General features: G+C 52.3%; 1 protein-coding gene across 1 annotated transcript in view; it reads left to right on the top strand.

Moving 5' to 3' along the window:
• LOC102941668 (adhesion G protein-coupled receptor E3) overlaps positions 1 to 12432 on the top strand; it is a 123058-nt gene that overhangs the window by 101149 nt on the left and 9477 nt on the right. The gene's annotated exons all lie outside the window — the stretch shown is intronic.

Here is a 12432-nt window from a genome sequence, read left to right as displayed (position 1 = left end):
GGCTGTGATGCCCAGTGCCCCTGGAGAATACATATATACCCCAGACTGCTTGCTCCCAGGGCTTTTCCTTTCCTGTCCCCAGAACACGACTCGCTCTTTCAACTCCCTGCTGAACAGCACCTCCCTCTGGAAGGACAGAGACAAGCAGGAGGTGGGGTCGGCCGTGACGGTCCTGCTGCAGAGCGTGGAACTGGCCGCACTGGCCACTGCGCTCCGGTCCCCGGAGAGGACAACACAGAACGTGACGACAGAGGCTCTGGGGGGAACGTGTGGCTCTCAGCGCCATCTGCTGGCTGCTGTGAGACACGGGGTTATACATTAAAAGAAAAGGAGGACTTGTGGCACCTTAGAGACTAACCAATTTATTTGAGCATAAGCTTTCGTGAGCATCCGATAAAGTGGGCTGTAGCTCACGAAAGCTTATGCTCAAATAAATTGGTTAGTCTCTAAGGTGCCACAAGTCCTCCTGTTCTTTTTGCGAATACAGACTAACACGGCTGTTATTCTGAAACCTGGGGTTATACGCTGTGCCCCAAATCCACTGGAAGTTAGAGCCTGTATACCGTTGTGGATGTGAGCCTGTGTTCAGTACAGACACAGAACAGCACTGCCCCTGCACCAGGAAATAGAACCCAGCCCCACCAGGAACAGCAATGCCCGAGAAGGGTTTAAATGTAATATTTGGCATTCCACCACGAGGGGCCGCCACGCTGAGCCAGGCACCTACCTCCACCCCCACTACTCCCCCGGGAGACACAGCCAGAATGGGGGGAGGGGATATGGGGGGTGATCAATGGAACTTGCGGGGGGGCCCCAAACTTCCCCCTCCCACAGTGCAGAAGAGCCCTGAAGCCCCCCAGCTCCAAGTGGAGGGGGTGGGGGGTGGATCTGGCCCAGAATGGACAGATTCCCAGGGAAGGGGTTTCACAGCGAGGGGCTCTGTCATTCCTCACCCCCACCCCCCCGCAGCTATCCAGACACGGCTCGTCACTGGGGACTGCAACCGGGACAGCGAGGTCTTCACGCTGAGCGCTCACAATGACACAATGGGAGTGCACTGTGATACAGTCACCAGGGCAGCCACACAAGGTACAATCCTGGGGATGGCGACACCCAGGGCCCAACCACGGCACAGAGCAGTTCCCGGGCAATGAACCCCAGTCTGGGTTCCCCCGTTCTTCCCTCCCTCCCCATGGATCCCCAGGCCGGGCCCTGGCCTCTGTCTCTAGCCCTGGAGTTCTCCTTGCTGGCTGACCAGTGGTTCTCAGGCTGTGGGCCGTGGAGCTGATACCTTCCTTCCTGGCCGTCCCACAGCTTGAGCCCCAAGCAGTGAGGAGTTGGGGGGCACAGAGGGGAGACGGCTCATGAGAGGGTCTCTGGTATGAAGTGGGCCCAGCAAATGGAAAGGGCAGGGACACTCTAGTCTAGCTAGACTCCCAAATGGAGATGTGGGGGACCAGGGTAACGTGTACCCCTACCCTCAGCAGCCATATTCAGGGCCGCTAATCCTCCAGCACCAGGGGAAGCTCATCCCTGGCCAGCCCCTCTCCTGCTCTTACTGAGAAAAACTGAATCTTCATCTCTGCATCCTGCAGCTAGACATTTCCAGCTGGACGTGTTCCTGGAGGCTCCGAGGGAGGAGGTAGCACGGTCCAGTGGGTAAATCTTGAGTTGTGGCCAGGATCCTGGGTTCCATTCCCAGATCTGCCACAGACTCACTGTGAGCCCTGGGCACCTGGCCGGCTCATTCTTCACCATAACGTCTCCAGCTGCCTAACGACTCCATCATCCTGGACTCCATCCTGGACCCTGGACTCCATCATCAGTGCGAGACATCTCAGCAAGGGAAATCTACCGGCTGGTGGGAAGCTGGAGAAGAGTCATCTCAACTCCATGGTGGTGAGTGGGGCCGTCGGAGACGGGAGACCCATTAACCTCTCCAGACCCGCAAACCTCACCCTGCGCCACAGACAGGTGCGTGGAGGAAGATCCCCTCGCTTTACTCCATATCTGGGCCTCTAGAGGGGCATATACAAGACACAATCTCCTGTCTGGCATTTGGACCGTGCTGCCTTTCTGGCTCCCGATGGTCCTAAGAAGCAGGGGCCTCCTTTTTCCTGACGCGATGGGGCTGTTTGACTAGAGGAGGAGAATAGGGGTCGCACCGCGACACACGGCCGTGCAAAGTGTTCTAGGGTAACAGCTCCGCTTAGCTCACCCCTGAGCCGGAATAACTGGACAGCCGCTTTCTACAGATAGTGGAGTTCAGGAGATCATCATGAAACACTTTGATACGGTGATGCAGTGGTGAGGGTGCATATGTGTTTGTGCGCACAGCACTGCCCCCTGCTGGGTGCAGTCAGAAGTACTCAGCCAATGGCCACGTTCCGTTTAGTGCTAACGGCTAGCAAGGATTTATTTCCCTTTCGCTCCAATAGCAGGGCCTGTGCTTTTGGAGCAGCAGGATCTGCGTTATCTCTCGGCTCTCACCGGGATGGCCCAGTGGGCGCTGGGGCTGCGTGGGGAGAGCCGTGGAACTGTAGGTGGCCTCGGCTTTGCTATAGACATGTGATAACAGAAACGATGTTCTGTGGTCCCGTGAGGATGAGGATGATTCTGTTGTGTTTCCAGGACAAAAAACAGGAGGAAGAGGCTCTCTGCGTCTACTGGAAAGTAGTGGCCGAGAGCGGCAGCTGGTCTCCGGACGGCTGCACCGCCGTGCACACGAACAGCACTCACACCACCTGCCGCTGTGACCATCTCTCCAGCTTCGCCATCCTAATGGCTCCCACCACAGTGACGGTATCTCACCGTGAGACTCGGATCACAGGGCTGGACCCTGAGCTCCACGCTCAGCCATGGGCAAAGCTCTCCCTGGAGCGATTGGAGGCTTTGCTGGGGGAAAGGCTGAGTCAGAGCCGAGGGGGCCGGGCTGGGGTCATTGGTGATTCTCCCTTTGCTGTGTTACAGGAGAGTGAGCCACTGACCATTGTCACCTGTGTGGGACTGGCCCTCTCTCTGCTGTGCCTCTTCCTCTCCATCCTCACCTTCCTCATGTGCCGCTCCATCCGCAACGTCAGCACCTCCCTCCACCTGCAGCTCTGCCTCTGCCTCTTCCTGGCCGACCTGCTCTTCCTCACCGCGGTGACCCGCACCCGCAGTTGGGTACAGCCTGATTCTCCCCTGCTCTGCTCCTCCACTCGCTGCAGGGCTGGGGTGTGTGGCTTTCAACCCCTTTGTGCTCCCTGGATTCTGGGCTGTGCAGGACAGAGGGGGAATTCTGGGTGGGGGGGTGTTCCACCCCGTTAGGCCCCTTCACACTGGGCAGAGTGGTCTGAGTGTCCCCAGTCTCTGGAGTTCAGCCAGTTCTATCCCTATGTCACAGTCTCCCTGTGCCTCGATTCCTCTCCAACCTGACTTGACTATGGTCACCCAGGGACTCTGTGGCAAGGCTGGGAAACAAAACCTGGCTCCCCTGCTCTAACCACTAATCTCTGCTCCCTTGGGAGAGGTGGTCATGGAACCCCCATCCCTAGGACAGTGCATCTCATGCCTTCCAATCGGGGGAGTCTCCTTCTGTTCCCTTCCCTCAGATGTATCATCTAGTCCACTCTCCACATTAATACCTGTGGAGAGAACATGAAAACGGTTGCTTACCTGTATTTGCGTAGCTGATACATGGATTCTCCTCTTTCTTCTTCTGCAGGTCACATGCTGCCAATTTTTTTCACTGTCCTTCTGTCCCCGCTGCGCAGCCTGCTCTGATTCTTCAGAACATTGTGCCCGTAGAAGCATCTCCCGATGTCTGTCCAGGAAATCTTCAGTTTCTTTTATACAACACAGGGTTGATACTTGATTCTCCAGACCTTGAACCTTCTCTTCCAATATGAAGACCAGCTTGCACTTTGTACAGTCAAAGTCGCTTCTCTCCTGTGGAAGAAAGACAAACATGGCACATCCTGTGCAGGTCACAACAGCTGATCACTCACCATCCATATTACCTTCCTTCTAAGAGCTTCCTCAGCTGTTGCAGTAACTATTCAGAAAAGCCTGCAAGATGAAAGCCTCAGTGGGCTCTCCCCAGTCAAACTCCCTCTTAGCCACTCCGCTGTTCACCACTCAGCTGGTTTGCAACTGACTGCCTTTTTATAACAGTCAGACCCATCTGGAACAAAGCACTCCCAGTTCACACTTTTCAAACAATCAAGCACATGGACAAACTGACAAACTAGCCCCGCAACAGACACTCAGGGTATGTCTACACTACGAAATTAGGTCGAATTTATAGAAGTCGATTTTTAGGAAGAGATTTTATACAGTCGATTGTGCGTTGTCCCCACTAAGCGCATTAAGTCGGCAGAGTGCGTCCACAGTACTGAGGCTAGCGTTGACTTTCGGAGCGTTGCACTGTGGGTAGCTATCCCACAGTTCCTGCAGTCTCGGAATTCTGGGTTAAGCTCCAAATGCCTGACGGGGCAAAAACATTGTTGCGGGTGGTTTTGGGTACATGTCGTCAGTCGCCCCTCCCTCCGTGAAAGCAACAGCAGACAATCGTTTCACGCCTTTTTTCCTTGCGGGCGCCATACTGCTTTCAGCAGATGGTGCGGTAGGACTGCTAACCATCGTCATCATCCACCGCTTCTGCTCCCACTCTGCTCTCCTGCTCTCCTGCTGCTATGAATCCACCTCGCAGGTCCTCTATATGACCGTCATCATCCACCACTTCTGCTGCCGCTCCTGTGGTCTCACAGGGCCGCTTCCGCTGCAACTCTGCTCGGCTGCTATTCTCTCGCCATAACACGGCAATGTCCAGCCCGCTCAGCTGTTGTGTCCTGGCAGCAGACGGTGCAGTAGGTCTCCAAAACTGGTCATCCAATTACCGCTTTCCCTGCAACTCTGCTCTCCTGCTCTCCTGCAGATGCCATACCATGGCAAGCATGGAGCCCGCTCAGATCACCGCGGCAGTTATGAGCATTGTAAACACCTCGCCCATTATCATGCAGTATATGCAGAACCAGAACCTGCAAAACCAGGCGAGGAGGCAACAGCAGCACGGTGAGGAGAGCGATAAGGACATGGACACAGACTTCTCTCTAAGTATGGGCAATTTGGCCATCCTGGTGGCAGTGGGGCATGCTCATGCCGTGGAATGCCAATTCTGGGCCTGGGAAACAAGCACAGACTGGTGGGACCGCATAGTGTCCCATGGAGCTGGATGCTGATGGTGGGAGCTAGTCAAAGGGGACAGAGGAGACAGGGGCAGGGCGGAGAGTGAAACTCCTGGGAATCCTCACAGCATCTCACGTGCACCGCCCAGCCTGGTTCCCCGAAGGATCCTTGGGAAAACACAGGGGACTCCCAGGAAAAGGGGTTCTCTGCTGATGAGATCTGCACAGTCACCTGTCCTGATCAGCTTGCCACGCTGGCCAAACAGGAAATGAAATTCAAAAGTTTGCGTGGCTTTTCCTGTCTGCCTGGCCAGTGCATCCGAGTTGAGAGTGCTGTCCAGAGCGGTCACAATGGAGCACTGTGGGATAACTCCCAGATGGCCAATACCGTAGATTGTATCCACGCTAACCCAAATTCGACCCTGGCGATGTCGATTTCAGCTCTAATCCCCTTGTTGGGGAGGAGTACAGAAATTGATTTTAAAAGCCCATTAAGTCGACAAAAATGGCTTTGTTGTGTGGACGGGAGCAGGGTTAAATCGATCTAAAGCTGCTAAATTTGACCTCAACTCGTAGTGTAGACCAGGGCTAAGAAACATTTGGGCTCTGACTTGCATCACAGAGTGACTTCGGCTTTGACCCCACCCCCTAGCAGGTTCTGCAAGCCTGAGTCAAACTAACTTCTGTGTGTGGACAGAAGTGGGGCTTGGTCTTAAACCTGAGTCAGAGCCCCAGCTTAGTACACTGTGTAGACATACCATAGGGGTCTATAGGCATAGTAGGCACATGTCTAGGGGTGTCAGCATTCTCGGGGCACCTTACCTCTCTAAAACTGTGTGCAACACGAAGGCCAGCTGCAGGCAGGGGGGTGCTGAAGATGCTGTGCCTAGGGGTGCATAAGGTGTAAATCCAGCCCTGCTCTCCGGGGCTTGAGATGCTGCCATTTTAAAGTTACAAACTGATGCGAAAACACCTCTAAGGTGCCTGAGTCACTTTGATTGTCCCTGCCTTTGAAGGGCAAAGCTTGTAAGTTTTCTCACTGCTGCTTCCATTGTCTGTTGCTTTTCTCACTTGGGTTTGTCATGTGTGAAATGAAGGAGTGGATGGTTCACAACGGATGCCCATTTACAGTCTGAGTGCCAGCGCTAATTGTTAGCCTGCAGAGAATGTAAGAACATAAGCACGGCCACACTGGGTCAGGCCAAAGGTCCATCTAGCCCAGTGTCCTGTCTTCAAGAGTGGCCATTTCCAGGTGCCCCAGAGGGAATGAACAGAACAAGTCATCATTCAAGTGACCCATGCCCTGTCTTCCATTCCCAGCTTCTGGGTTGCAGCAAACACCAAAGCCAAAGGGGTTATCCTGTGTAGGAGTCAGAGAATGAATGTTTGGAACTCTATCTGGGGTGCAGATGAACCCCCAGTGATTCCATTCAATCTGTGTGGGCAAGCCACTGGCAGGCTTGATCTTCTGAGAAAAGATCTCTGCCTGACTGGTTGGACATGCCGGGAAAAGCCCTTGGGCCAAGCTATCTCGTAGGAGACAGGGGAATGGCTTGGTAGTTAAGCTTAGATTCTAAGAAATGTGGGTTATGATTTTGTTCTGCATGTAACTGTGACACTGGCAAACCCAGACGTCAGCTCTGCCAAAGCTTAAGCCTCAGCCAAGCACTGACAAATTCATTGCTGACAACCAGTCCCACTTACCTATGTGTTAGCATGGTTAAGATGGGTACTGGACTTACGACAATGTGTTTAGTGTTTAGAATTTATGAAATGCTTGTAAATTGCTGCATGGATTAATCCTATTTATGTCCCTATGCCATGCTACAAGGTAACATTACATGTTTGCTCCGTAATTGTAAAATGTTTCTTCTGAATAACTCACCAGCCAGGGGGGGAAATCGCTTAATGTGCAATGCCGAATCCTTACAAAAGGTGTTATCTCCTGCCCATCAGGATGGACTATTGAATCCAAATGGTCCATTGTGGGACATCACAACACAAAGGCTTTGTTAATGACCCCATCGCACCCATGGAGAGGGTCCTTGCGAAAGGGCTTGACCCATCATCTTGAATTGTGGAAGAAGGAAATAAAACTAGATGACAAGAAACTTTTTCATCTTCTTTTCTCTCTCTCTCTCTCTCTCGCTCTGCTGTTTGGACTCTCCCAGGCTAGAGCTAGGAAACAGGAGCTAAGATCCCCTGGGTCAACCTGGGTGAGCCCTAACAGACAGGCAGTGCTGACAGATTTCTACAACTCTCTCACCTTTTGGAACCACAGCGTGTAACTCATTTGTGTATGCATGTTGCCTGCTTTAACTCTCTTATTTCATTTGCCTGGTTAATAAACCTTTAGTTAGTTTATTACAGGACTGGCTACAAGCGATGTCTTTGGGGTGTGATCTAAGGTCCAGCTTGCCTGGCGAGACAGACTGGAATGCCCACAGGGACTGTGACTCCGTGAGAAGACTGTTACAGTACTTCAGGAATTCACTCTTGTTACGGGGTTAATGAAAGCTAATCACAGAACATACCACCAGTTTGGGGTCTCTGCCTTGAGGTTGGCACTCAGGGTTGTGAGCCTCTCCAGACAGCGTGACGGTAACCATTTGTCTCCCATATTCTCACTCTCGATTATGGAGACAGGCCACTCCTTGCTTACAGACAGCCCCCCAACCTGAAGCAAATACTCACCAGCAACCACACAACACACAACACAACCACTAACCCAGGAACCTATCCTTGCAACAAAGCCCGTTGCCAACTGTGTCCACATATCTATTTAGGGGACACTATCACAGGGCCTAATCACATCAGCCACGCTATCAGAGGCTCGTTCACCTGCACATCCACCAATGTGATATATGCCATCATGTGCCAGCAATGCCCCTCTGCCATGTACATTGGCCAAACTGGACAGTCTCTACGTAAAAGAATAAATGGACACAAGTCAGACATCAAGAATTGTAACATACAAAAACCAGTCGAAGAACACTTAAATCTCTTTGGTCACTCGATTACAGACCTAAAAGTGGCAATTCTTCAACAAAAAAACTTCAAAAACAGACTCCAACAAGAGACTGCTGAATTGGAGTTAAATTGCAAACTGGATATAAAAAGAAAAGGAGTACTTGTGGCACCTTAGAGACTAACCAATTTATTTGAGCATAAGCTTTCGTGAGCTACAGCTTATGCTCAAATAAATTGGTTAGTCTCTAAGGTGCCACAAGTACTCCTTTTCTTTTTGCGAATACAGACTAACACGGCTGTTACTCTGAAATCTGGATACAATTAACTGAGGCTTGAATAGAGACTGGGAGTGGATGGGTCATTACACAAAGTAAAACTATTTCCCCTTGTTTATTCCCCCTCCCCCTGCCCCCACCATTCCTCACACGTTCTTGTCAACTGCTGGAAATGGCCCACCTTGATTATCACTACAAAAGGTCCCCCCCCCCCGCCCCCGCTCTCCTGCTGGTAATAGCTCACCTTACCTGATCACTCTCATTACAGTGTGTATGGTGACACCCATTGTTTCATGTTCTCTGTGTATATAAATCTCCCCACTGTATTTTCCACTGAATGCATCCGATGAAGTGAGCTGTAGCTCACGAAAGCTTAAGCTCAAATAAATTTGTTAGACTCTAAGGGGCCACAAGTCCTCCTTTTCTGTTTGCAAACTTACTCTTGTTTTCACTACAGTAGAACCTCAGAGCGGCTAACCACACACCTCATTTGGAACCAGAAGTACGCAGTCAGGAAGGAACAGAGACCATTCCTTTGTGAGATTGCTTCAGCAGCTAGTTCCTTAAGTAGGATGAATTGCATTGGGCCCTGCCGTCTTGAGTACATCTAACTTATTAAACTATCCCTTAACCTAATCATTCGCGAGTTTGGCTTGTGTTCCTTCCCACAGTTGTTAATATTAATTGTGCTGAGTATCTGGTCTCCATTAACCTGAAGACTGAAGCAAAATAGGCACTGAGTCACGGTTTGGGCGGGGGGGAGGTGGGTTGTACTCCCTCACATGTTTCCAGGAACGCTGATAGTACGAAGGTTCCCAGCCGCTGGGGGAGACGTGACAGGGACACGGATCTCGGCAGTTCTGAAGAGGGGAAGGGTGACTGGGTGCATGTGTTTCCTTTTCAGGGAAAGCTGCTCAGAGGCTCTGCGGCTATAAAACCCACCGGCACAGAGTCGGGAAAGGGAGAAGCTTGGAGCGATGGCTTTCGACCGCATTTACCAGAAGTGTGAAGAGTCTGACCGAGTGGAGCTCAAGGAACAAGAGGCAGAAATGGCAGCTGGAACAGCAGGTAACACCCGGGCTGCAATAGTGAGAGATCCCACCGTCGCTTCCTCCCAATCAGCTGACTCCTTAATAACAGGCCCCGATCCCGCAGCTCTCACACACCACGGAAACCAAGGGCTGGGCGGTTTGAGGGAGCTCTGCGGAATCGGGCCCGACATACAGAGCTGTGCAGTGCTCACCCATGAAGGGGCCCCTGTTCTCTGGAAGGGGATGGGGCGGGAACTGAGCAGGTTTCTACTCTGGGATGTGGCTTTTCAGACATCGCAGCCGGAGGGCGCTGGACAGAACCAGGCTGGACTTCCCAACTTGGTTCAGCAGCATTTTGTCAGATGTTTGTGTTTGGTGCTTCGGTAGTACAGCAACGAGGGATCTAAAAGCAGACAGACAGATAGATAGATAAACAGTAGATAGATAGATAGATAGATAGATAGATAGATAGATAGTCTTGTAACTGTATTGGTCCCAGGATGTGTGAGAGACAAGGCGGGTGGGGTAATATCTTTTCTTGGACCAATTTCTCTTGGTGGACGGGACAAGCTTTTGAGCTTCACAGAGCTCATCTTCAGGTCTGGGGAAGGTGAACAGAGTGTCCAAGACTTCAGTCTGATCACCATCTAGTTTTATTCTTTCAGTGCTAAAAATTGTAACTGAACTTCATTGAGATCTGTCTGTCTAGACAGATTAGATTACCTGACGGTTATTGTTTTGTTTGTATTTTTAGTAGCATGGGGGGATCTGTGTCTCCTGCGGGATTTGCGGGATCCAAGGATTTTATGGGTGCGAGCGGGATAAAAACACAAGTAACAATGCGGGAGCGGGTGGGCCTGCGTATTGCAGAGCAGGACTAGAGCGGGATTAAAATAATTGTCCCATGCAGGGCTCTCATACACATCCCAGGTTGTGCCATCAGCAGCCTTGTCCCCAGTGCCTTTCCTTGGCCCAGAGGTACATGTCCTGCCCGCTGCGTTTCAGCTCCGGAGTCCTGCTGACCAGGCAGCATGCCCCGGGTTGTGCAATGGGAAGGTGTCGCGTGCTTCCTGGGTAGAAACAATTCTGCATTTACAGCAGATTTTCAGTTCTTTTCTTCCTCTTTTTTATTTTCATGCCTGGGAAGCAAAGGGGGGTGATGGGTGGGATGGGGCTGATGTGGGGGTTGGGGACACAGCTGCTTCCTTCCCCTCCCCAGCTCCCCGCTGACAGGAGCACAGTGGGCTGAGGCTGGGGAGTGGCTGGGGTGCACAGGGCACTGTGCAGGGAACACCCTTCTGAGCCAACGGCTGGTCCCTGCCTGTAGGAGGCTACAGCAGAGGGGACAGCGGCACAGAGCTGGGGGCAGCCTCGCTGGCTGGGGGTCTTCATAACGCATGAGTCTTTGGCACGATGGGGAGGATTCTTGGGGGACAGTGCTGGGGAAGCTCCAGGCACTGGGAGAGGAGGCCAGGGCAGGGGTACAGGCAGCCATCAAGAGGGGATCACAGGTCGAGCAGGGGCTGGGGCTGCGGGGGGAGATGTACACAGAGAGCTGAGCCACAGAGCCGGATGCTGATGGTGGAAGCTAGTCAAAGGGGACAGAGGAGACAGGGGCAGGGCGGAGAGTGAAACACCTGGGAATTCTCACAGCATCTCACATGCACCGCCCAGCCTGGTTCCCTGAAGGATCCTTGGGAAAACACAGGGGACTCCCAGGAAAAGGGGTTCTCTCACTGCTAGGGCAAGAGGAGTGATGGAAGCCTGAGACGGTGGATGGACTCTAGATGTCCTGGGGATAGAGAGATTAGATAGAACGGGGATGGCTGGATGGACATACACCAAATCATGTTCCAATTCCTATTTGATGTCCCTCCCAACCTCAGGGTGTGAATTGCCCTGTGGTGCCCAGAGGTGCCTGACCCCAGAGGCACGTCCATCACTGAGTTAGTGAAGGCGAATAACCGTGACTGCTGATTTCCCTCGTGCCTTCCCCATGGGGCAGGGATTGGTGCTCTAACCGCCCCATCTCTGCTGCTCCCTTCCAGGGAGTGCCTGGCTGCAGTTTCCTAGGGGCCCGAAAGGGGCGGCAAAGTCCATAGTCACCCTTTACGCCCTGCATGCCGTGTCGTTCGTGCTGTGGGCCGTGCTCCTCGCCGTGGCAATTGCAAAGTGTAAGTATCCTGGAGAGCGTTTAGGACCGTGACAGAGGAACAGTCCCAGTGGAAAATCCCAGGGGTGCAATCCAACTCCTTTAAGTCAATGGTCAAACTCTCATTGGCTTCAACGAGGCCAAGATATCACCCCACATGTCCCTCCCATCCCCAGCCCGTGTCTCTGTTAATGGCCAGCGTGGGATGCTGCAGGGGTTGGGGTATAATCCCCCATAATGCACATAATGCATAATGAGAAAGTGACGTGACAATTCAGGAACCAGAAGGCAAAGAAAAGAGATCTAAAATTTATTATTTTTTACAAAGCTTATGATCTTTAAGCCAATCTCATGGTTTTTTTAACATTTGGGGTTGGCCAGAGTGCGCCAGGGCAGGGGTGGCTCAGAGAGGACTGGGAGATTGTCTCCCCCAGACACGAGTGAGCAGTGGGAAGCTGGGAAATAGAAATGCAGCATTTCTCCCTGGGCCGTGACTCCAAACTGAAAACCCATCCCTACTCTGAGTCCCCCAAAACCATATAAACAACAGCTGACGTCTGTCCCTCTTTCTAGGCGCAGAGATGTCCAGGGAGCTGAAGCAGATGCGGACTGATCAATCCATGCTCAGAGCCAGTGGTAAAAATTCATCTTTCTCCCAGGCATCCATTTGTTGGTATTACTCTTGTTACCCCTTTGGCCCAAGGGAAAATCTGAGGCCTTGCCAGGTTTGTTCCCGTGAGGGGGGCAAACGCTGCTCCCAGCCAGGTCTGTTCTCACTGTGACTTGTTTAGTTACCCGGGGTCCTGTTCTACTGGGCAGGGCAGGAACTAACAGGA

The sequence above is a fragment of the Chelonia mydas genome, chromosome 20 (assembly GCF_015237465.2).
Source record: "Chelonia mydas isolate rCheMyd1 chromosome 20, rCheMyd1.pri.v2, whole genome shotgun sequence".
NCBI lineage: Eukaryota > Metazoa > Chordata > Testudines > Cheloniidae > Chelonia > Chelonia mydas.
Note: the sequence above shows the minus strand (reverse complement) of the source record. Positions and strands in the feature narration are given on the sequence as shown.